The sequence below is a fragment of the Macaca nemestrina genome, chromosome 5 (genome assembly GCF_043159975.1).
Source record: "Macaca nemestrina isolate mMacNem1 chromosome 5, mMacNem.hap1, whole genome shotgun sequence".
In the NCBI taxonomy this organism is placed as follows: Eukaryota; Metazoa; Chordata; class Mammalia; order Primates; family Cercopithecidae; genus Macaca; species Macaca nemestrina.
Genome location: NC_092129.1, coordinates 66,560,664 through 66,585,251, shown reverse-complemented (window position 1 = coordinate 66,585,251; position 24,588 = coordinate 66,560,664). Strand labels below are relative to the sequence as shown.

Sequence of the window (24,588 nt, the reverse complement as noted above, 5' to 3'; positions counted from 1 at the left end):
ATAAACTGATAACATAATAACCCAGATTGGGAATATGGAGCCAACTAAGTGAAATACATTATTTTCAGGAAATTTTGTCCTATATTTGCATTCATCTAAAAAGATGCACATTTTCAATGACCTCACCTGTGATTTAAAGCAGATTTCATATGCTATTTATGCATGTTGATATTTTGAGTCAAGCAATGGTTTTGCTTAAGACAATACCTACCTCTCAATATGTTCAAATGTAAATTCTAACCAGGTAGAGACTGTGTTTTCTAGAAGTTCTGTAAAACACATAATTATATGTCTCCTACAGGAAAGTTCCCACATGTGCCAATAACCTTGATGTATTTTATTTTATATCATATAATAAACCAGTTTCTGGCTCATGAGGGGTGTGATATGCATTCAGCAGATAAGGAATAAGAAAGAGGAAAGAAAATAATAAATTTATCAGAAGTCTGAATGACAACAATTTGTACAGTGATGAAAATAAGCGGGTTTTATTTAAGAAAAATCTAATTTCATTGCTTTTTATGTATATATACATGTAGAACCACACACATGTGTGCACAGACACACTACTTTAGTAATAGAACAGAATCGCTATTCTATTTTTGGAGGTTACAATTTTCTTTACACTAATCTCGCCAAATGAATACCAAGATGCCCTCTTAACTCTTTTCTACCCTTTATCTTCAGAGTCAATATATCCTTTGAATGCAACTCAAGGTTCCTCTGGCTTTTTTGCCATTCACATCTGTCATACACTCTAACCCGGTCATATTCCATCAAATGGTTTGATATAAACTGCTTGAAATGATTCATATTCCTTTATTCATTCAACCTATGTTTACTGAAAACTTAAAATATGACATCATCCCCAAAAAGAGTCCTCCACGCATTTATAGAATGGGTTCTCTCCCAACAAATTATTCACTAACAGGCTGGGTGCAGCGGCTCGTGCCTGTAATCCCAGCACTTTGGGAGGCCAAGGCAGGTGGATCACAAGGTCAGGAGTTCAAGACCAGCTTTGCCAACATGGTGAAACCCCATCTCTACTAAAAATACAAAAATTAGCCAGGTGTGGTGTTGGGCACCTGTAATCCCAGCTACTTGGGAGGCTGAGGCAGGAGAATTACTTGAAACCAGGAGGTGAAGGTTGCAGTGAGCCGAGATCGCACCACTGTACTTCAGCCTGGGCAACAAGCAAGACTCTGTCTCAAAAAACAAAAAAACAAAAATATTCAGTAACAGACAACATTTCCTATCAAAAACTGGGTAGCCAAAGAAAGTTACAATATAGAAGCCAAAGAAATACATCTCAAGATGTCAGCAAGTAGAGGTTATTAGCATGAAAATATCATTAAATGTCATTAACCAAAATGCAACTTAGAGAGAAGGCCCTTAGCCTTTAAATCAACAAGAGTCAATAAATGGAGAGTACCTTAGTAGGCATTCATTTACTTAATTGTACTGCCAGATCAAATTACTGATTATCAGGGCCATTCAGGTTGGTTCAACCCATATATAGGGTTGGTTCTATCCCTGGCTGAATGCTTCAGAAGTGAAATTTATAATAATGACCCAATGGCTGTTTGTATTAACTCTGGAATTTGCTTTTTTAGGGAATTACTGTCCATCAATGCAATGAACTTCAACAATATCAGCTGTCAACTTCCCCTTCCTTTCTTTCTCTTTTTCTCTCCCTTTTCCATACCTCCCTTTTTTCTCCCCAAGTGAAACTGTGGCCACACCGTCAAACCAGAAGAGGAACCAAAGAGGTGAAGAAGAACAATTAGTCTTTCTTTATTCTTTTCCCAAGGAAGTTTTCTCCATTGGATTGGCCTTATGAATAATAATGATGATAAAAATCACTTATGTAATACTTACTACCCATGTACTGCTCTAAGTATTTATATACAATAAGTCATTCAAACATTACAACCACCATATGGGGTGGGCATTATTACTATTTCCTTGGCACAGGTGAGGAAACTAAGGCACACAGAGTTTAAGTAACTTGCCCAAGGTCAGATAACTAGTTAGAGGTAGAATCTGATTCTAATCCCAATGACCTGTGCTCCTGAACAGTGAATGTGCCACAGTCTGTCCCTTCCACCACACACATACCGAGACTGGTCTCCTTGAGTAAGTGACATCTTTTCCCCCATTACATGGTGGACTCCATTTCAAAGGCTCTTCGCAACCAGACTTGATAATTGGGATAAATCTGCAATTTTTGAACACTTCCCATGGTGACAATATAATACTCTTAAGTAATTACATATTGTATTCAACAGAGTTGGTGAGAAACTTTGGCTTGATGAGTGAGGTGTTATAAGATAAAACACTATTGCCCTCTAGATGAGAAGAACAACTTGTCTATGGTGACTAAGCCAGAAGGGGCAGAATTGTTCCCACCAACATGTAGGGAGAGATATATTTTCCAGAATCCAAGCATGATTCCTTTGATGTGTGTCTTCTCGGAAAAACAATTACTTTTGTAAACTTAATAGCTATTTGAAAATGATAGAAAATGGTATTAAAATTAATGGAAAATACTAAAGACAACCAATGCAGCAGCTACAGTAATTCAAGAAGGAATAGAACAGAGTTCCTACCTTCAAATGGCTGATAAATAAAAATAATAAAACAGGTTTATCAGCCTAGGGAAGATGGTGAAACCCCATATCTTCTAAAAAAAAAAAAAAAAAAAAAATTAGCCGGGCATGGTAGTGTGTGCCTGTGGTCCTAGCAACACGGGAAGCTGAGGTGGAAGGATTGCTTGAGCCAGGGAGGCAGAGGTTGCAGTGAACTGAGATTGTGCCACTGCACTCCAGCCTCAGTGACAGAGTGCGACCCCCTTCTCAAAAAACAAAAAGACACGTTTAAAAAAAACATGGCATGGCAAAATTACTACAAGAATGGTATAAGTCAAAATTTAGAAGAGATCATATTCAATTGAGTGAAGTGAAAAGAGAGTTTGCCCCCATCTTCACCAACCCCATTTAATTCAGCATCAATCTTGTTGCCTTCATGCCCTGAACAACATCCTGCCCCTCCATTTGCAGCGCCAGTCCCTCAGGGCCTAGACCACTCACTTCAGCCTCACAGAACTTCCAGCCATGTTTTTCACTGTTGTCCTAGCAATCCCAGCGGGAGCATTTCCCAAAAAAGATAGATAAGGTGGGGCGGAGCAAGATGGCCGAATAGGAACAGCTCCAGTCTCCAACTCCCAGCGCGAGCAACACAGAAGACCGGTGATTTCTGCATTTTCAATTGAGGTACTGGGTTCATCTCAGTACTGGTGCTGGTCAGATCGGTGCTGGTCAGCTGCTGCAGCCAGACCAGTGAGAGCTGAAGCAGGGCGAGGCATTGCCTCACCTGGGAAGCGCAAGGGGGAAGGGAATCCCTTTTCCTAGCCAGGGTAACTGAGACACACAACACCTGGAAAATCGGGTAACTCCTACCCCAATACTGCACTTTAAGCAAACAGGCACACCAGGAGATCATATCCCACACCTGGCCGGGAGGGTCCCACACCCACGGAGCCTCCCTCATTGCTAGCACAGCAGTCTGTGATCTACTGGCAAGGCAGCAGAAAGGCTGGGGGAGGGGCGCCCGCCATTGCTGAGGCTTAAGTAGGTAAACAAAGATGCTGGGAAGCTCGAACTGGGTGGAGCTCACAGCAGCTCAAGGAAACCTGCCTGTCTCTGTAGACTCCACCTCTGGGGACAGGGCACAGATAACAACAAAAGCAGCCGAAACCTCTGCAGACGCAAACGACTCTGTCTGACAGCTTTGAAGAGAGCAGTGGATCTCCCAATACGGAGGCTGAGATCTGAGAAGGGACAGACTGCCTACTCAAGTGGGTCCCTGACCCCTGAGTAGCCTAACTGGGAGACATCCCCCACTAGGGGCAGTATGACACCCCACACCTCACAGGGTGGAGTACACCCCTGAGAGGAAGCTTCCAAAGCAAGAATCAGACAGGTACACTCGCTGTTCAGAAATATTCTATCTTCTTCAGCCTCTGCTGCTGATACCCAGGCAAACAGGGTCTGGAGTGGACCTCAAGCAATCTCCAACAGACCTACAGCTGAGGGTCCTGACTGTTAGAAGGAAAACTATCAAACAGGAAGGACACCTACACCAAAACCCCATCAGTACATCACCATCATCAAAGACCAGAGGCAGATAAAACCACAAAGATGGGGAAAAAGCAGGGCAGAAAAGCTGGAAATTCAAAAAATAAGAGCGCATCTCCCCCGGCAAAGGAGCGCAGCTCATCGCCAGCAACGGATCAAAGCTTGACGGAGAATGACTTTGACGAGATGAGAGAAGAAGGCTTCAGTCCATCAAATTTCTCAGAGCTAAAGGAGGAATTACGTACCCAGCGCAAAGAAACTAAAAATCTTGAAAAAAAAGTGGAAGAATTGATGGCTAAAGTAATTAATGCAGAGAAGGTCATAAATGAAATGAAAGAGATGAAAACCATGACACGAGAAATACGTGACAAATGCACAAGCTTCAGTAACCGACTCGATCAACTGGAAGAAAGAGTATCTGCGATTGAGGATCAAATGAATGAAATGAAGCGAGAAGAGAAACCAAAAGAAAAAAGAAGAAAAAGAAATGAACAAAGCCTGCAAGAACTATGGGATTATGTAAAAAGACCAAATCTACGTCTGATTGGGGTGCCTGAAAGTGAGAGGGAAAATGGAACCAAGCTGGAAAACACTCTTCAGGATATCATCCAGGAGAACTTCCCCAACCTAGTAGGGCAGGCCAACATTCAAATCCAGGAAATACAGAGAACGCCACAAAGATACTCCTCGAGAAGAGCAACTCCAAGACACATAATTGCCAGATTCACCAAAGTTGAAATGAAGGAAAAAATCTTAAGGGCAGCCAGAGATAAAGGTCGGGTTACCCACAAAGGGAAGCCCATCAGACTAACAGCAGATCTCTCGGCAGAAACTCTCCAAGCCAGAAGAGAGTGGGGGCCAATATTCAACATTCTTAAAGAAAAGAATTTTCAACCCAGAATTTCATATCCAGCCAAACTAAGTTTCATAAGTGAAGGAGAAATAAAATCCTTTACAGATAAGCAAATGCTTAGAGATTTTGTCACCACTAGGCCTGCCTTACAAGAGACCCTGAAGGAAGCACTAAACATGGAAAGGAACAACCGGTACCAGCCATTGCAAAAACATGCCAAAATGGAAAGACCATCGAGGCTAGGAAGAAACTGCATCAACTAACGAGCAAAATAACCAGTTAATATCATAATGGCAGGATCAAGTTCACACATAACAATCTTAACCTTAAATGTAAATGGACTAAATGCTCCAATTAAAAGACACAGACTGGCAAACTGGATAAAGAGTCAAGACCCATCAGTCTGCTGTATTCAGGAGACCCATCTCACATGCAGAGACATACATAGGCTCAAAATAAAGGGATGGAGGAAGATTTACCAAGCAAATGGAGAACAAAAAAAAGCGGGGGTTGCAATACTAGTCTCTGATAAAACAGACTTTAAACCATCAAAGATCAAAAGAGACAAAGAAGGCCATTACATAATGGTAAAGGGATCAATTCAACAGGAAGAGCTAACTATCCTAAATATATATGCACCCAATACAGGAGCACCCAGATTCATCAAGCAAGTCCTTAGAGACTTACAAAGAGACTTAGACTCCCATACAATAATAATGGGAGACTTCAACACTCCACTGTCAACATTAGACAGATCAACGAGACAGAAAGTTAACAAGGATATCCAGGAATTGAACTCATCTCTGCAGCAAGCAGACCTAATAGACATCTATAGAACTCTCCACCCCAAATCAACAGAATATACATTCTTCTCAGCACCACATCGTACTTACTCCAAAATTGACCACGTAATTGGAAGTAAAGCACTCCTCAGCAAATGTACAAGAACAGGAATTATAATAAGCTGTCTCTCAGACCACAGTATAATCAAACTAGAACTCAGGACTAAGAAACTCAATCAAAACCGCTCAACTACATGGAAACTGAACAACCTGCTCCTGAATGACTACTGGGTACATAACGAAATGAAGGCAGAAATAAAGATGTTCTTTGAAACCAATGAGAACAAAGATACAACATACCAGAATCTCTGGGACACATTTAAAGCAGTGTGTAGAGGGAAATTTATAGCACTAAATGCCCACAAGAGAAAGCTGGAAAGATCTCAAATTGACACTCTAACATCACAATTAAAAGAACTAGAGAAGCAAGAGCAAACACATTCGAAAGCTAGCAGAAGGCAAGAAATAACTAAGATCAGAGCAGAACTGAAGGAGATAGAGACACAAAAAACTCTCCAAAAAATCAATGAATCCAGAAGTTGGTTTTTTGAAAAGATCAACAAAATTGACAGACCAATAGCAAGACTAATAAAGAAGAAAAGAGAGAGGAATCAAATCGACGCAATTAAAAATGATAAAGGGGATATCACCACCGACCCCACAGAAATACAAACTACCATCAGAGAATACTATAAACACCTCTACGCAAATAAACTGGAAAATCTAGAAGAAATGGATAATTTCCTGGACACTTACACTCTTCCAAGACTAAACCAGGAAGAAGTTGAATCCCTGAATAGACCAATAGCAGGCTCTGAAATTGAGGCAATAATTAATAGCCTACCAACCAAAAAAAGTCCAGGACCAGATGGATTCACAGCTGAATTCTACCAGAGGTAAAAGGAGGAGTTGGTACCATTCCTTCTGAAACTATTCCAATCAATAGAAAAAGAGGGAATCCTCCCTAACTCATTTTATGAGGCCAACATCATCCTGATACCAAAGCCTGGCAGAGACACAACAAAAAAAGAGAATTTTAGACCAATATCCCTGATGAACATCGATGCAAAAATCCTCAATAAAATACTGGCAAACCGCATTCAGCAACACATCAAAAAGCTTATCCACCATGATCAAGTGGGCTTCATCCCTGGGATGCAAGGCTGGTTCAACATTCGCAAATCAATAAACATAATCCAGCATATAAACAGAACCAAAGACAAGAACCACATGATTATCTCAATTGATGCAGAAAAGGCTTTTGACAAAATTCAACAGCCCTTCATGCTAAAAACGCTCAATAAATTCGGTATTGATGGAACGTACCTCAAAATCATAAGAGCTATTTATGACAAACCCACAGCCAATATCATACTGAATGGGCAAAAACTGGAAAAATTCCCTTTGAAAACAGGCACAAGACAGGGATGCCCTCTCTCACCACTCCTATTCAACATAGTGGTGGAAGTTCTGGCTAGGGCAATCAGGCAAGAGAAAGAAATCAAGGGTATTCAGTTAGGAAAAGAAGAAGTCAAATTGTCCCTGTTTGCAGATGACATGATTGTATATTTAGAAAACCCCATTGTCTCAGCCCAAAATCTCCTTAAGCTGATAAGCAACTTCAGCAAAGTCTCAGGATACAAAATTAATGTGCAAAAATCACAAGCATTCTTATACACCAGTAACAGACAAACAGAGAGCCAAATCAGGAATGAACTTCCATTCACAATTGCTTCAAAGAGAATAAAATACCTAGGAATCCAACTTACAAGGGATGTAAAGGACCTCTTCAAGGAGAACTACAAACCACTGCTCAGTGAAATAAAAGAGGACACAAACAAATGGAAGAACATACCATGCTCATGGATAGGAAGAATCAATATCGTGAAAATGGCCATACTGCCCAAGGTAATTTATAGATTCAATGCCATCCCCATCAAGCTACCAATGAGTTTCTTCACAGAATTGGAAAAAACTGCTTAAAAGTTCATATGGAACCAAAAAGAGCCCGCATCTCCAAGACAATCCTAAGTCAAAAGAACAAAACTGGAGGCATCACGCTACCTGACTTCAAACTATACTACAAGGCTACAGTAACCAAAACAGCATGGTACTGGTACCAAAACAGAGATATAGACCAATGGAACAGAACAGAGTCCTCAGAAATAATTCCACACATCTACAGCCATCTGATCTTTGACAAACCTGAGAGAAACAAGAAATGGGGAAAGGATTCCCTATTTAATAAATGGTGCTGGGAAAATTGGCTAGCCATAAGTAGAAAGCTGAAACTGGATCCTTTCCTTACTCCTTATACGAAAATTAATTCAAGATGGATTAGAGACTTAAATGTTAGACCTAATACCATAAAAATCCTAGAGGAAAACCTAGGTAGTACCATTCAGGACATAGGCATGGGCAAAGACTTCATGTCTAAAACACCAAAAGCAATGGCAGCAAAAGCCAAAATTGACAAATGGGATCTCATTAAACTAAAGAGCTTCTGCACAGCAAAAGAAACTACCATCAGAGTGAACAGGCAACCTACAGAATGGGAGAAAATTTTTGCAATCTACTCATCTGACAAAGGGCTAATATCCAGAACCTACAAAGAATTCAAACAAATTTACAAGAAAAAAACAAACAACCCCATCAAAAAGTGGGCAAAGGATATGAACAGACATTTCTCAAAAGAAGACATTCATACAGCCAACAGACACATGGAAAAAATGCTCATCATCACTGGCCATCAGAGAAATGCAAATCAAAACCACAATGAGATACCATCTCACACCAGTTAGAATGGCGATCATTAAAAAGTCAGGAAACAACAGGTGCTGGAGAGGATGTGGAGAAATAGGAACACTTTTACACTGTTGGTGGGATTGTAAACTAGTTCAACCATTATGGAAAACAGTATGGCGATTCCTCAAGGATCTAGAACTAGATGTACCATATGACCCAGCCATCCCATTACTGGGTATATACCCAAAGGATTATAAATTATGCTGCTATAAAGACACATGCACACGTATATTTATTGCAGCACTATTCACAATAGCAAAGACTTGGAATCAACCCAAATGTCCATCAGTGACAGATTGGATTAAGAAAATGTGGCACATATACACCATGGAATACTATGCAGCCATCAAAAAGGATGAGTTTGTGTCCTTTGTAGGGACATGGATGCAGCTGGAAACCATCATTCTTAGCAAACTATCACAAGAACAGAAAACCAAACACCGCATGTTCTCACTCATAGGTGGGAACTGAACAATGAGATCACTCGGACTCAGGAAGGGGAACATCACACACCGGGGCCTGTCATGGGGAGTGGGGGGAGAGGGATTGCATTGGGAGTTATACCTGATGTAAATGACGAGTTGATGGGTGCAGCACACCAACATGGCACAAGTATACATATGTAACAAACCTGCACGTTATGCACATGTACCCTACAACTTAAAGTATAATAATAATAAATAAATTAAAAAAAAAAAAGATAGATAAGGTAACACCTCTTTTTCCTCATATTCAAATGTTGTAAGACAATGCTCACATGTGCCACAGGGATTCTTTTCTTCCCGCAGACATCCCTGACCCATTCAACTACTTCCTAATTTCCAGACTTGATGTCATCTTCAGTGTCAGCATCCCTCTAAAACATTGGTACCCAGAGAAGAGCAGGCCTTTCTTCTGACATGATATTTAACAGGCTGTGACTGTTACTGAACATGGTCCTTATGGGTAGATTGAGGGGGTGTGTTACTTGAACCTTTGAAATTCTGATAGAGTCACATGTGTTGCAGCCCATGACCTAGTCTCAACCCCATCATAAAGAAAATGAACCTATTTTTGGATGCCTTATTTTTGGCAAATCCAGGCTGCTGTCTAGTGACCCCTGCTTTACATTCTAGATGTAAATGTACATTAGATGTAAATGTACATTAGTAAAATGTACTAGTCCTTGATTCCAGGCTACCACTATGCACACTGAGTACCAACCCATAGTTTTTGAAATCCACCTCCGCCTACTTTTGGTTCATCAGACGTCTTCTAAGATCTTCCATGATAGTTTCTTGAAGACATCGGACTGACTATGAAGACATATCTGTAAGCCTTTTCAGTATCCTTTGACCTCATTTAACTAAATTCGTGTGCTCTCTCACACTGCTTTCTCATCTTGGACTTCCACTTTAACTCTAATTATTTTGGTATTTCTAGTCTACAGATTATTCTCCTTGACTAAGTATCTGAAAGTGAAATGGAAAGTAAGTACCATAAAATCTGTAAACTTGAACCACTAAGGCCTTAGAAATAATCCAGCATGGGTGTGTGCAATCAACACACCACAGAGGAAGTCCCAGGTCAAGGAAGTCCCAGGTCACTTCACCTACACTGTTTTACTCATTCACAGCCATCCCTGAATACAGAACACCAAGGCCTCAGGGAGTCTGAGCAGCCTAGGAGACAGCTTCAAATTTTTCACTCCACTCAAAAGAGGAGGAAGGGAGGGAGGCAATCATGAAAGACACAGTTCTAAACATTTATTCTGTGCCCAGCACTGAGGATCCAGAGGAGTCACCTTCTTTGTCTGATCCCTTCGAGGGTCTCTGTCTTCAAATTACTCATCATCACAACCATCCAGTGAAATAGGGACAGAAATAGTAATTTTTACAGGCGAATTGAAGCTCAGAAAAAGAAAGTAACTTGCTGGCTGGATATGGCGTGTCATGCCTGTAATCCCAGCACTCTGGGAGGCCGAAGTGGGCAGATGACTTGAGGCCAGGAGTTTGAACCCAGCCTGGCCAACATAATGAAACCCCGTCTCTACTAAAAATACCAAAATTAGCCGGGTGTGGTGGCGCATGCCTGTAATAAGCCTGTGAGGTGGAGGCTGCGGTAAGCCTTGTTCCCATCACCATACTCCAGCCTAGGTGATAGAGGGAAATCCTGGAAAGAAAAGAAAAGAAAAGAAAAGAAAAGAAAAGAAAAGAAAAGAAAAGAAAAGAAAAGAAAAGAAAAGAAAAGAAAAGAAAAGAAAAGAAGGAAAGAGGGAAAGAGGGAAAGAGGGAAAGAAAGAAAAAGAAAGAGAAAGAGTAAGAAAGAGTAAGAAAGAGAAAGAAAGAGAAAGAAAGAGAAAGAGAGAAAGAAAGAGAGAAAGAAAGAGAGAAAGAGAGAGGAAGGAAGGAAGGAAGGAAGGAAGGAAGGAAGGAAGGAAGGAAGGAAGGAAGGAAGGAAGGAGGGAGGGAGGGAGGGAGGGAGGGAGGGAGGGAGGGAGGGAGGGAGGGAAGGAAGGAAGGAAGGAAGGAAGGAAGGAAGGAAGGAAGGAAGGAAGGAAGGAAAGAAGGAAAGAAGGAAAGAAGGAAAGAAGGAAAGAAGGAAAGAAGGAAAGAAGGAAAGAAGGAAAGAAGGAAAGAAAGAAAGAAACTTTCCCAGAGGCACACAGCTAGTACAGGAGCTTTTCACAATGCCTGGCCTACTCTCCTAAATCACTAGTGAGACACAAGGTGGGTGTAATTAACATGTAATGCACTTGGACAGTGTGCACTTTGTAAAAACACTGTTTGTGAGAATGGCACTCTCCTGGTTTACCCACTCTGCATGGACAGCAGTTCTCAGGAGCGGATTTGTCTGATGCAGACATCTATCCCCTCTGGAAGACAGACTGCTGAAGAGCAAAGATCGGGCCCATATTATCATCTGTTAACCTACCTCATCAAGTTGTTGTAAAGATTGAGACAATTCATCTAAAGCACTCTGTAAATATCAGATATCATTATCAAGAACTCTGATAATAGTTTTTCCAGTACGGATATTTTTTCTTTTTCTCCATTAAATTTATTTTACTATGGAAATTTTCAAACATATAGAAAAGTATTATAGAAAGAATGGCAGACTAAATCTTCACATACCCATCTCCCAGCTTCAATATTTCACATATTTCATCTGTAGTCACACACACACGCGCACACAGTTATTTTGATCAAATTCTAGGCATAATTTCACTTGTAAATATTTGTGTATATCTCTCTAAAATAGAGGAATTTTGTTTTTAAAAATCGCAAGAATACTATTATCACACTTAAAAATTTTAATTGTAACTGCTTGATATTATCAAATATACAATTGATGCCTCTATTTCTCTACCATCTTATAATTGTTTTTGTTACAGTTTAGTTACAGTAGGATCCAAGTAAGCCTCACACCCAGTGATTGTTGGGTCTCTTTTATTTATTTTACTTACTTATTTATTTATTGTGAGACAGAGTCTCACTCTGTTGCCCAGGCTGGAGTGCAGTGGTGCCATCTCAGCTCACAGAAACCTCCTCTTTCCAGGTTCAAGTGATTCTCCTGCCTCAGCCTCCCAAGTAGCAGGGATTACAGGCACATGCCACCACACCCAGCTAAATTTTGTATTCTTAGTAGAGATCGGGTTTCACCATGTTGGCCAAGCTGGTCTCAAACTCCTGACCTCAGGTGTTTTGCCCGCCTTGGTCTCCCAAAGTGCTGGGATTACAGGCATGAGCCACTGCACCCAGCCTGGGTCTCTTTTAATCCACAGCCTTCCCCTTTTCCTTCCTTGTTTCTCCCTTACAGATTTTTTGGTTGAAGAAACGAGGTCATTTGTTTTCATTGATATAATTTCCCACAGAATACTGTGAGCTATATAAAAATCATTTCTCTTTCAGTATAAGCAATTCTACTTTCCTCTCTTTAGCTCAAGAGTAATTTTCTGCTTGTTATCATTTGTTACACTTTTATCCTCGTATAAAAAATTTACTCGAGAAATAGTTATATTTATTTTACTTAGATAAGTATGTATTTAGTATTTACTATGTCTCAGGAACTATTCTCATTTCTTCACAAATATTAGTTCATTTAATTACCATAATAATATCTTCTTTTTATAGATGTGATGTCTGAGACTCAGAGAGGTTAAGTAACTTACCTAAGGTCACACAGCTAGTAAATAGGCAGACAGCTCTATTGAGAAATTAAGATTGAAAGAATATTAAATGTTCACTTGATCTAACCATTTTTTGCAGTCAGTGCTATACAGCTGAAAAGGCACTAGACTTGGGTTTTGAGTCTGACTATTCCACATATGGACTACTCATGTGACTAGTTATGTGACTCTGAGCAGGGTACTAAGCCTCTGTTTTCTTGATATACAGTGAGCATTTAATAAACACTAAACATGAACCCCACCCAGAGGGCCATTTCAAGGGCTAACTGTGAAATCCCTTTTTATAAATTTCACCTTATAATAAACCACACCAGTTAAGAATGCAGTCGACAGACTCTATTAAGTCCCAAATCTTTGGGCAGTTTTTCTCCAGCATTCAGTCATGAAAATTACTTATGAATTAACAAACATTTACTAAGCGGGGACTCTGAGTCACAACTAAAATGCCTATTGTGAATTAATTGCAGGATGGGTTAACTGGATTAATTAAAGAGATAACAATTGTCATCTGATAAAAATACATAAAACATTGTGTTAAAACAGTCGAGAGATGAAAGAGCAGACAATCAATATCAGTTAAAATTATGTGCATTTGCTTCAAATAAAATGATTGAACTTTAGAAGATATATTTCCTATTTAATATATTTAATACAAACAATTTATAGTATGCAAATAGTTGAGGAGTAGTTAAATAGACTGGATTAAGGTTAAACCACAACCCCAAATTCAGGTACAAACTTATTATTGATCTTATTGAGCTTGGGTGTTAGCATTCCCAGAACAATTATCTCTAATAAATTGAAGTATGTGCTCAGATTACTTTCATAAATTGATGGGCTGTCAAAATAATGGAATATATGGTGTTCTTTTAAAATCCCCTTCAAATTTATACAGTAATACAGCAACTTAAAGAACAGTCACCTTCTTCTACCTCCACATTTTAAGATTTATTTCAAATACACTTTTACATATAAAGAGAGCACCACACAGTGATAGCCTCTATGTACAACAAGTAAAATTAATCATTTATTATTTTTCTACTTGTACTTTTTCTTTAGGAAAATAATAAATAAGAAGTTAATTCCTTCCTGAAGAGGGAAAATCATTTTTAGTTGCTCATTTGTCCTTTAAAAAACCCTGCAAAGGTGATCAAGGAGAAACCTCATTATCTTGATCTTCTGGAAGCCTCTGTTACATTCCAATGTCCAACTGTCCAACTTCATTAGTTCTTAACCGGATAGAGTACTGCCCCCATCAGCCCATGGAGAAAGGCAAACACCTCCTTCAGGGTCCACCTAATGCTTTCTCAGATAAAGTCAAAGTCCAATCTAGCTCTAAAATAAGGAATGAAATGCTTTCCTGATATGATTTTTTTGTTTTCATCTGATAAAAATTTTACATATCATAGAAACTGCATGGTACATATATCCTACCAGGATAGCCCCAGGATAATTTTCTTAAAACATGCAGGTCACGTGAAGATTATTACTAGTTATTTCTGCAGTACAAGGCAAAGAATCATTTCAATTCAACAATCAAACACCCAAAGTGACCCAGAGGCCCACAACAGGCAACTTCCACTGCACACAAAGGAAAAAAAGCACTCACGCATATACACACACACACACACACACACACATACACACACACACGCTAGTGAACGTGCTCAGGGCAAAAGACCACTTAGGCCAGACAAAACCAGCCCGCAACTGTTTTATAATACTATCACAATTTTGTTATTACATTTTTGCATATATAAAACTCATATTTTTTTAAAAGGACATTCATGACACAAACAGGCCACGGTCACTGACTAAAATAATTTCTTAGGTTTTAGATATTTCAACAATATTGTCAGTCTTTGCATGTTGAATATGGGTTGCAAACTAGAGATCGTGAAACTTTTTTATTTATTTCTTATATAAACACACAGAGGGGAAACAGACATGGATGGGACCTAGTTTTGAGGTGCCTAATAAGAACACTTCTAAACCTCTTCAAAGAAATGGCAGCATTATGAGCTTTGAAAATGTGAAAGAAAAGAGCAGAGAAGGAAGGCCCCATGCACACATACCCACAGAAGAATTGTGTTTCATGGCAACGCACTACCCTCAGGTTCAGACCACACTCCACCTGTTTTTCCATATATGCAAGGTTCTTCACCACTTTCCCTTCTGTAGGGTTGTGATCAGAAGCCCTGTACTGTTCCTACCCTTGGAAATGGCGCACGGGATACCTGCCAACAACACATATGAGCTTCATCATGGACAGAAAACACACTCGTCATTCAAAACCAACATTCACAGGAAAGCACCATTTCTGTTTGCCTTTTTATGTTAATCCTCATGCAATGTATTTTGAAAACAGATACACTTCAACAGTTCAGAATACGCTAGTACTAATAAAACCAACATGTTACATGCTGAAGTAATTGCTCAATTGAGTAAAACCCTTAGACCCCCAGCAAACAAATGTGAAATTCAAGAAAATTTTGAATGATTAGTCAAAGACCCCCAGGGCAACAAAGAACCCTGGGAGAGGGTGGCTGGTCCAAGGGTTATTGTATGTCCAAGGCGTCAGGGACTTGGCACGGTCTGGAGACTCCCAGCAAAGAAAAACGTCTCCCCTGGGGAGCTCATTCTTGGGTTTCTCAAACCCCTGGTTTGAAAAGCAAGGTTTCATCTCTTTACCTCTAGTAGATCTAATATCCATATGTCTTACTGTAAAGCCAGGACTTTGACTTGCCTTTCAAGAAGTATCTGAGACACAATACCAGAGACACCATTCCACGGTGAATACTTGAATGTATACCTCAAGAAAAACGTCTCTTGTTTTTAAAATTAAACAGCACATTTAACACAGTCAATTTTGAAACCCAGCCTGTGCATTAAGGTCATGTCAGATTTCTCCTAGTAATGCCAACTGCTTTGGCAGTTAACTAGGACACAACAACACAGAGGATTGGTCAGAAGTTAAGGAAGCCTCATGTGTATGTTTAGCCTTGATACTAAAAATTCCCATACAGACAGGCAGGGTCAAACAGTACATTACGCGATTCATTTGATCTTGTTTACTTATTTATACATTCATATTTCTTTTATTTAAAAAATTCAACTAGGTGTTTAGGGAAAAAGGAGCATTTTAAGAATGGCCTAGTTTTTCTTGCTTTCATTTGTACATCTGATAATACATTCTGAAGCAAGAGTTGAATTCCAGAAAGGTGAAGGAATAGTATGGCAAGGTTAGGCCTGTGTGATCTGTGATCCAAAAATGTCAGCCCATTGTGCCACAAAGAGGGAGTGGAGGCACACGTCTTCACTGAAAGGAAGTTCTGTTTTAGCTAAAATGAAGCATCTGTTCACATTGGAATCCTATGCGTAGGTAACTTGTAGTGAAATTCAGGTTTAAGATAAAGAAAGAAATGTAGTGGGAAATCAATTCAAACACAGCTGAAAGCTCATCTGGCCTAGTGTTATCTTCAGAAAGGCACTTTTATATTTCATAGGAACGTTTTTCAAAATACTCATGTGTAGCTCTCACCTCTAGATATCTGAGCAGTAGAGAACCATCCCATTGTTTCTGATGCATATCTCGGGGTAGCTTACTTATTTTAAAGAGGCAGCATTGCATGACAAAGGAAAAGTTTAAAATGAAGCAAGTCATAATGTAATAAATCTGAATACTTTAATATAATAATGGATAATGTGAATAATTTAAAATAGTATAAATTGGTCAGGTGTGATGGCTCATGCCTGTAATCCCAGCACTTTGGGTGGCTGAGACAGGCAGATCACGAGGTCAGGAGTTGGAGAGCAGCCTGGTCAACATGGTGAAACTCCATCTCTACTAAAAATACAAAAATTGGCCAGGCATGGTGGCATGAGCCTGTAGTCTCAGCTATTTGGGAGGCTGAGACAGGAGAATTGCTTGAACCTGGGAGGCGGAGGTTGCAGTGAACTGATATTGTGCCACTGCACTCTAGCCTGGGTGACAGAGAAAGACTCCATCTCAGAAAAATAAAATAAAATAAAAAATAAAAATAAAATAAAAAAGTATACATAATTTAAAATAATGTATTTAATTAATGTGAATAACTAATATAAATAACTGCCTATTCAAAAATGACTCTGCATCTATTTGACTAGTAAATCACCAATTTTCTCTTTTTCCAGAAAAAAGAGTGACAGTACTAAAAATCTCTGCCCATTGATCTAAAAAATTGGTACTATTTTTGTTTTTGTTTTGAGACAGGGTCTCACTCTGTGACCCAGGCTGGAGTGCAGTGGTGAGATCTCTGATCATTGCAGCCTTGAACTCCTGGCTTAGGCAATCTTCCCACCTCAGCTTCCCAAGTAGCTGGGACTACAGGCGCCACTATGCCTGGCTAATTTTGTTTTTATTTTCGGTAGAAATGAAGTCTCACTATGTTACCCGGCTGATCTCAAACTCCTGGGCTCAAATGGTCCTCCTGCCTGGGCCTCCCAAGGTGCTAGGATTACAGGTGTGAGCCACTGTGCTTGGCCAAAAATTGATACTATTTATAGTGTATTAAGTCAGTTTCTATTCAAATATTCTTTGGCAAAAAATAAAACTAGGATCCAGGGCTTTAGTAGCGCAGAGCCACTCAAGTTTTGGATTCATGCATGTTTGACTAGGTTCAAGGAAAACAGAACCAGAAACACTGCCCTGCTCTGTCTGAAGGGAAACCTGCCTTGATTACTGTGATGCTTTTTCCTAAACACCATCCTAGACAGGCAGAGCTTTTAAATGGTCAGGTGATCTCCCGAGGAAACCACTGATGAAACCACCGAGGATCTCAGTTTGCCCCTCCGGGTTTTCTCACGGGCTCCAGGCTGACTTTGTAAGTCTCTTAAACCGGCAGGTGGCCCACAGGATGAGGCCTGCTCGTGGGCGGGGGTGTGTGGTGTGCTTTTCAAAATATGTCAAGGAAAAGGTTTTGAATTATTTCCCAGAAATTCAAAATCAAGAGACTTCACATATAAATATCCAGATTAATGGCTTCTCTTTAAAACTTGGAAGTTGTACCAACTGTGGGCAGTCAGCCACAGTCAGGGGTGGCCGGACAGGTCTCTGTGCTCAGTTTATGGTTTTTCATCCCAGGCATTACCTTGTTTGAGCCTTGTGAACTCTTAGTCTGTAAAACTTGCAGATAGACATCTGGGTGCATTTTTCAGGCCCCTATGTCAATTACTCCACCCTCTGCTATGAAAATATTCAAAACTACAATCACTAATTTATATAAAATATTTAGAATAACAAGCTCATAATGAAGCCAAGTATTCCAGCCTCAACATGCATTTGAAAACATTTTTCTCCTTTCTTGCTTTCAACCTTGAAACATACTTTGAAACTCTTAATTTCTCCCTTTCACACCAGGAACTTCTGCGCACAGTGCTTGCTTATCTAATTATGTGCCTGCTTAGAAATTCCAGAGACCAATTTTGAAGCGAAACAGGTAAAGAGACCAAGCTGCAGAATCCTCCCACTTAGGAGGAGTATGAATAGTTAGCCCACCACTATCCAGCCCCAGTCAGGATGACACCAACCCAACAGGCAATTACTCAAGATAAACATTGGAACTAGACATGCAGACCTGCACCTTCCTGCATCACTACCATATATTTCCCATACCTTCTCCTGCCAAAACCCCTTCACTCATCCCAAAAGGCAGAGATGGTTTCTTTGAGGCAGAAGCCCGACCATCTCCCATCTGCTGGCATTTGATCAATAAAGTTGCCTTCCTTTCCTTTCATCATGCCTTGCTTCTTGTGTTTTCGGTCTCTGAGTGGTGAGCAGCTGAACTGTAGCTGGTTACAATAATAAAATCTCAAAAGATCTTAGCTATTATTATTTTGATCATATCATAACCCCTCTCTCTTTATCCTCCTTAACATATACATTCCTTTCTGTATGTTTTTCTTTTTTCTCTTCTGGAGACTAGATTAGGAAATAACCAATGTCCTGGCTTGTTCAGAGAACGTAAGTATACACATTTATATGCACTGTAAGACTGAAATTTGAAAGGTGTGCATGTGTATGTAATATATATATATAAAACATAGGAGAGGCTGGCTGGGAGACTTGGGATGTTTAATACTCCATTCTATTCCAGCCCAGGGGCAAAAAAAGCCCTCAATCTTTGTTTCCTTTCCAAGCCTATCCTTTGTGGTACTTTAAACATGTTTTCCAGGATTACTCTTATTTTAAAACTTCAGCTCTAAGGACATGCACTGAAACAAATAACTTAAATGGATCACTATCCCAAAAGGAGGACATGCTTTTTATTTGGATGTGCCATCATACAAACATTGCCTTCAGTATTCTGGCAAAACAACACACAATGGAGGCAAAATAATGTGTCCAAAGAAATGTCAATACATCTTCTTATAGTCATCCTGCAATAGCGTGGGATTGAGATGATTAAATTCAAAGCTCCAATAAACAGCACGCAAATTACTTCTTGAAGGGAGCGGTATAATAATACCTGGAGCGTAAAAAGAGGAAATGAAGTTTAATTAAGTGTTGCCCAGTGAAATCATACTGAAAAAGCACAGTGAAGGGGGAACTGAAAACTCACCCTTCCCGAGGATGGGAGGGACATGCTGTCAAGTATAAAAGACCTTGATAAAAAAAAATACATTACTATATATGTATGTATAGTATAACACATATGTAACATATAATACACTATAATGTATATAATATACATAATATGCATGTATATAATATACATGCATTGCAAAGTTAACCCAATCATAAATCAATCTCCTCATTTTCATTTGTACTGAAATGTTGATTTATCTTTGTTTTTTAATAACACTACTATATTCATAAAGAAGTCAAAGCCCAAATAAGACTGGTCATTCTGTAGTTAATATGAATAAATATAAATACCTCCAAACACATCTTGTATTTATCTGTTAGCAATATAAAATCAAAGTTTAAGAATAGGCCCCAGATTAAAATTTGCATCTTCAAGGGATATCATGGCCCCTTGAAGAATGAAAAACTAAGTCATAGAAGAGAAATTCAGTTTTGAGACTAAATGTTAAGACACATGCTTAAAGATTCATTTTTGCACATAACATACTTAGGTTTTCCTTGGTCAAAATACAAAAATTTCAGCCTCTCTGAAATGCCCTTGTGAGCTATCATCCCCAATGCCCAAGCCCATCAGAACATGCTCTCAAGAAAGTCTACGTAAATAGTTGGCACATGAATATAGTAATCTCTTGCTTCCCTGTGCCCATCTAAGTCCATATGTTCACTCTCCTGAGTTACACTGCATTTAGTAGCTATTCAATGAATGTGGGCTGTGTAAATAATCTGTATAAGTTATATATAATTGTACAAATTATCATTATGGAAAGCAAGACTTTTCTCGATTTATGATATTTCAAACATTACATATCAAACTAAGGAGAAAGCTTTAGATAGTATTTTAAAGAAAAGAAAGGATGTAAAATGGTTATCATTTCTTGAGAACTTATTATTGTTACACTAATAATTACAGTGAACGCTTCACACATAACACATACTATGTGCCAGGCATCGTTCTTTGCACCTTACATTATCAACTCATTTAGTCTGTGCAACAACACTGAATGAGATTGATAATACTACTGTCTTTGCTTCACTGATGAGGAAACAGAGACACACAAACGTTGCATAACCTGCCTGATGTCACACTGCTAGCAGGCGGCACAGCCTAGATTTGGAGATAGCCAATCTGGCTCCAGTCTCTTAACTGTGCCAAGTATTATGGTAGGATCTTAATACGTATGATCTCATTAATCATCACAGCTACCCACCTAGACATATAATATTAGTCACATTTTACAGATGAGAAAAGAGCCTTTAAAATGATGCTCAAGGTTGCACTGCTAAGGAGCAGGTTTTGAAGCTAGGATTTGAAGCCAAACCTGTCTAAATCCAGAGCTGACACACTTTCCACTTAATTGTAGTACTCCTTGAACATATGAAAACAGATAAGGAAGTTTCAAGCTTGAAAAATACATCAACTATCTGGTTTTTCTAGAAAATACATCAAGTCTACAATGGTGACTCTGGATTTACAGATAACTGCCTGTCTTAAAATCCCAGTGAAACTTCCTCCTTGAATGGAAAAGAATAGACTGATGTAAAAAAAAAAAAAAAATGTAAAGTAGATGATACAATCTCTGAAACTTTAAAAACTTCATACTATTCCTTAAATTTTGATTAAATCAGAGATATATCAGTCAATTACATTTAGCACATTTAGTTCCTATTCAGAAATCTCACCATCTCCACCCTTGATTACAGATCCTTTCCCTCTTTCTCTTGAAGCTGAGAGGTCACAGTTACAATTCATTAGCAATACTTAAGGCTTTTAGATGAGTTCTCAGACTACTGTAGTTATATTACAGTGAGCAGTAACAGGAATCAGGCATCTCTTCACACAAAAAAAGTCATTTCCGATAACAATCAAAGCCATAATAAAAAGCCCTTTTCTAACATCCTATGCCATTATAATAGCTGTCTTTGACAACTGAATACCAAGTAATCAAAACAAATGTTAATTAGCACCCAGCATTTACCATTCATAGAGACAGGCCATCATCCATTAATTATCAGACCAATAACAGAGTATTGATCACAATTTGTCAACTTGGAAATAACTGAAATCGTAAAAGAAGAAGAGAATCTTTCCATAAACAATAGGCTTTCATTTCAGAAGCACTTAACCAGCTCTTCTATTATATATTACTCCTCTCACCAATAAATGCTTTTCATATAATTGTCTCTCTCTTGATTGTGCTGGCTTTTTAAAACAAAAATTATGTGGTTTAGTGAGAAGATATGAGGCACATATATCACTTTGGCAGCCAATATCAAGTCATGATGGAATTAAGAGTCAATACCTTGCAGAATTCATAAAATTAGCGCTTCTAGCCTAGGTGCCTTACCTTAAAACACCATTAGTTCACTTGCATTTCTCAACCATTTAAACAACATTGACTGAGTATCTATGTGTGCCTTCTAAATACGGATTTAATTATCCAGATATTTGATTTGTGTTCACATTGACTGAGTATCTATGTGTGCCTTCTAAATACGGATTTAATTATCCAGATATTTGATTTGTGTTCTAAATCTTTTTTTTTAGACAGAGTCTCACTCTGTCGCCCGGGCTAGAGTGTAGTGGCGCAATCTCGGCTCACTGCAAACTCCCCCTTCTGAGTTCACGTCATTCTCCTGGCTCAGCCTCCTGAGTAGCTGGGACTATAGGCACCCACCACCATGCCTGGCTTATTTTTTGTATTTTTAGTAGAGATGGGGTTTCACTGTGTTAGCCGTGATAGTCTGGATCTCCTGACCTCGTGATCCGCCGGCCTCAGTCTCCCAAAGTGGTGGGATTACAGGCGTGAGCCACCGCGCCCCACCTGGGTCTCTAAATCTTAACAGTCAATGCAAAGATACATAAAGCAGACATCTTCACAGAAAGAGGCAAAAACACACTGTCCGCTTTGTCTTAGATCCCTGAGTCAATGTAAAGTCAAGTTTCAATCTAAAGAAAAAACAACAGGCTTTACAGGAATCGGAAACAGAGACCTTAAAATGTGATCCTTCCTCACTAATCATTTCTTCCGAAACCTTCATAATAATTTTACAAAGAAATGCAACACATAAAAACTAAAACCACTTAAGGGACGGAATTATGACCAAATCCACTCTTACATAAATAAGCTATCATGATGCTTAACAGAGTTCTCCAATTATCCCAACATAAACATTTTATGTCATAAGGAAAAACTTATGTTATAGGGAAAAATAACAAAGTTTTAGTTGTGAATAGGAGTTAAGATAAAATGGAAAGGCCTAATTTTTCCTTATTTCAGATCCTGTCCATTTTGGACAGAGAAAACAGGGCAGCATTCATTCCAATTTTGAGGAACTGAAAATTGACTCAACTCATACTTAACATTGTGCGAGGGAATGGCGCTTTTCCAGCTGCAGGCACAGGCCAAGTGTTTTAACTGCAAAAATCTCAGCGGCTCACCTTAATACTGGCTTTAAAACAGCTTTTCTGTGATAACCATATGTGCCCATTTTCTACCTGAAGAATTTCCATAATTTTAAATCCCAGAAAAACATGAATCATAGTGGGGATTCAAATATAACATTTAGTATAGCAACTCTTGGATAAGGGAGGAGAGAATAAAGTAATTGAAATGGTTATCAAAGTTCTACCTGGAGAATTGGATGGCTAAATGGATTACCCCTTGACTTTTCACCCCTGAGACTATAGTTGGATTCAAGTCCTGACTGCAGTGACTAAAAAATCATTCTGACCACTGATGTGAGAAAGGCCTGAAGTGAAATTAGAATGGTGGCCTCAGTCCAGTTGTTTCAGTGCCGTATTTCCAAATCCCCAAACCACAGCAAACCTGTACTCCCTGCAGAAAAAGCACACAAAACCCACACTTCCAGGAAAGAACAGGGTAAAAGAACCAAAAACTGCTATTAATAAACTATAAATCAAACAAATACACTACCCAAGTAAAATCCTGCTACTAAACAAACATTACATTGGAAAAAAAAAGAAACCTGGCTATTTAATCATTGGCATCCCTTCAAACTTGATGCTGTTCAATTATTGCTTTTGTTATGACCTACTTTATGCTAATCCAGGAAAAAGGTAAATTTGCTCAGGTATGTAAACAAAAATATTTTCATTTTCAAGTGAATTCAAGTATAAAAGAAATAAAAGCTAGAAATGTCAAAATGTAGGCAGCATGATAGACCTAACTAGGAATGAAATGGAATCAGTTGACAACCAAAGAAATACACAAAAGCTTCCAGTGGTGCTCAGTCCCTTCTTAAATGAAGGAGTTAACAGACCTAGCATGTTTCAAGAAAAACAATCTGTTAAATTACAATTTACAACCAGCTCTGTGTATCATTTAGAGTGAATAATTCATTTGTGCCTTAAATTTTTTCTCTGTGTCTGATTTAAAACACTGCTTCTAACAACAGGTGCTTATCCCTGTAAATTACTCTTCTAATTCTGTTGGATAATGGCTGATTACAAGCACAGGAGAAGAGAAAGATGTTGGGGTGTTTATGTCAGAGCCAGCTATCCTTTAACAAGATTCCAAAAACAAATACCCTTGAAAAAATGGTATTACACCAGGGAAAACAAGACCCATGCCATCAAAAACAAATCTGAAACCCAGCCAAATAACATCATATTCATTTTTCATAGTAGATTACATGCATTGTTCCTGCCTCTTCATTTCTAGATGTATGAGCAGACCAAGCTCTCACCTTGATACAATTCTTGTGTTTCCCATAGACTTACGTAAGAATTCAAGCTTTATATAAAGTGACAGCAATTAAACCAATAACTCCTATTTTCTGCAGATGATATTATTGGCTTCCCTATTTCAACTTCCATATTTGATTTAATTAAATTAGAGAATTATTAGGAAACCTCAAACAGTAAATCATAGCAGTAATATAAGAGAGAAATTGCAAAACTAGTTGGCATGCCCTGTATATGAGGAAGATTTTCAAGTATTGCTCCTTTCAAGACGCTTGATTAGGAGGCTATGATTGCAATCACTAATTCTTTTCTCAAGGGTCACGCAATTGTTCAGAAGGCCTAGAAATTGTAATTACAAAGCAAAAAGAGAGATGCTGCCTGGCTGGCTGATGGTCCTTTTTCTGAAATCCAATCCTCTTTTAAAGTACACTGCATTCCAGTAATTGCTTTTCAT

At 38.9% G+C, this 24,588-nt stretch overlaps 1 protein-coding gene across 1 annotated transcript in view; it reads right to left on the bottom strand.

Annotated features, from left to right (window-relative positions):
• The window catches only part of LOC105488991 (sterile alpha motif domain containing 5), a 486,349-nt gene that overhangs the window by 221,804 nt on the left and 239,957 nt on the right, over positions 1–24,588 (bottom strand). The gene's annotated exons all lie outside the window — the stretch shown is intronic.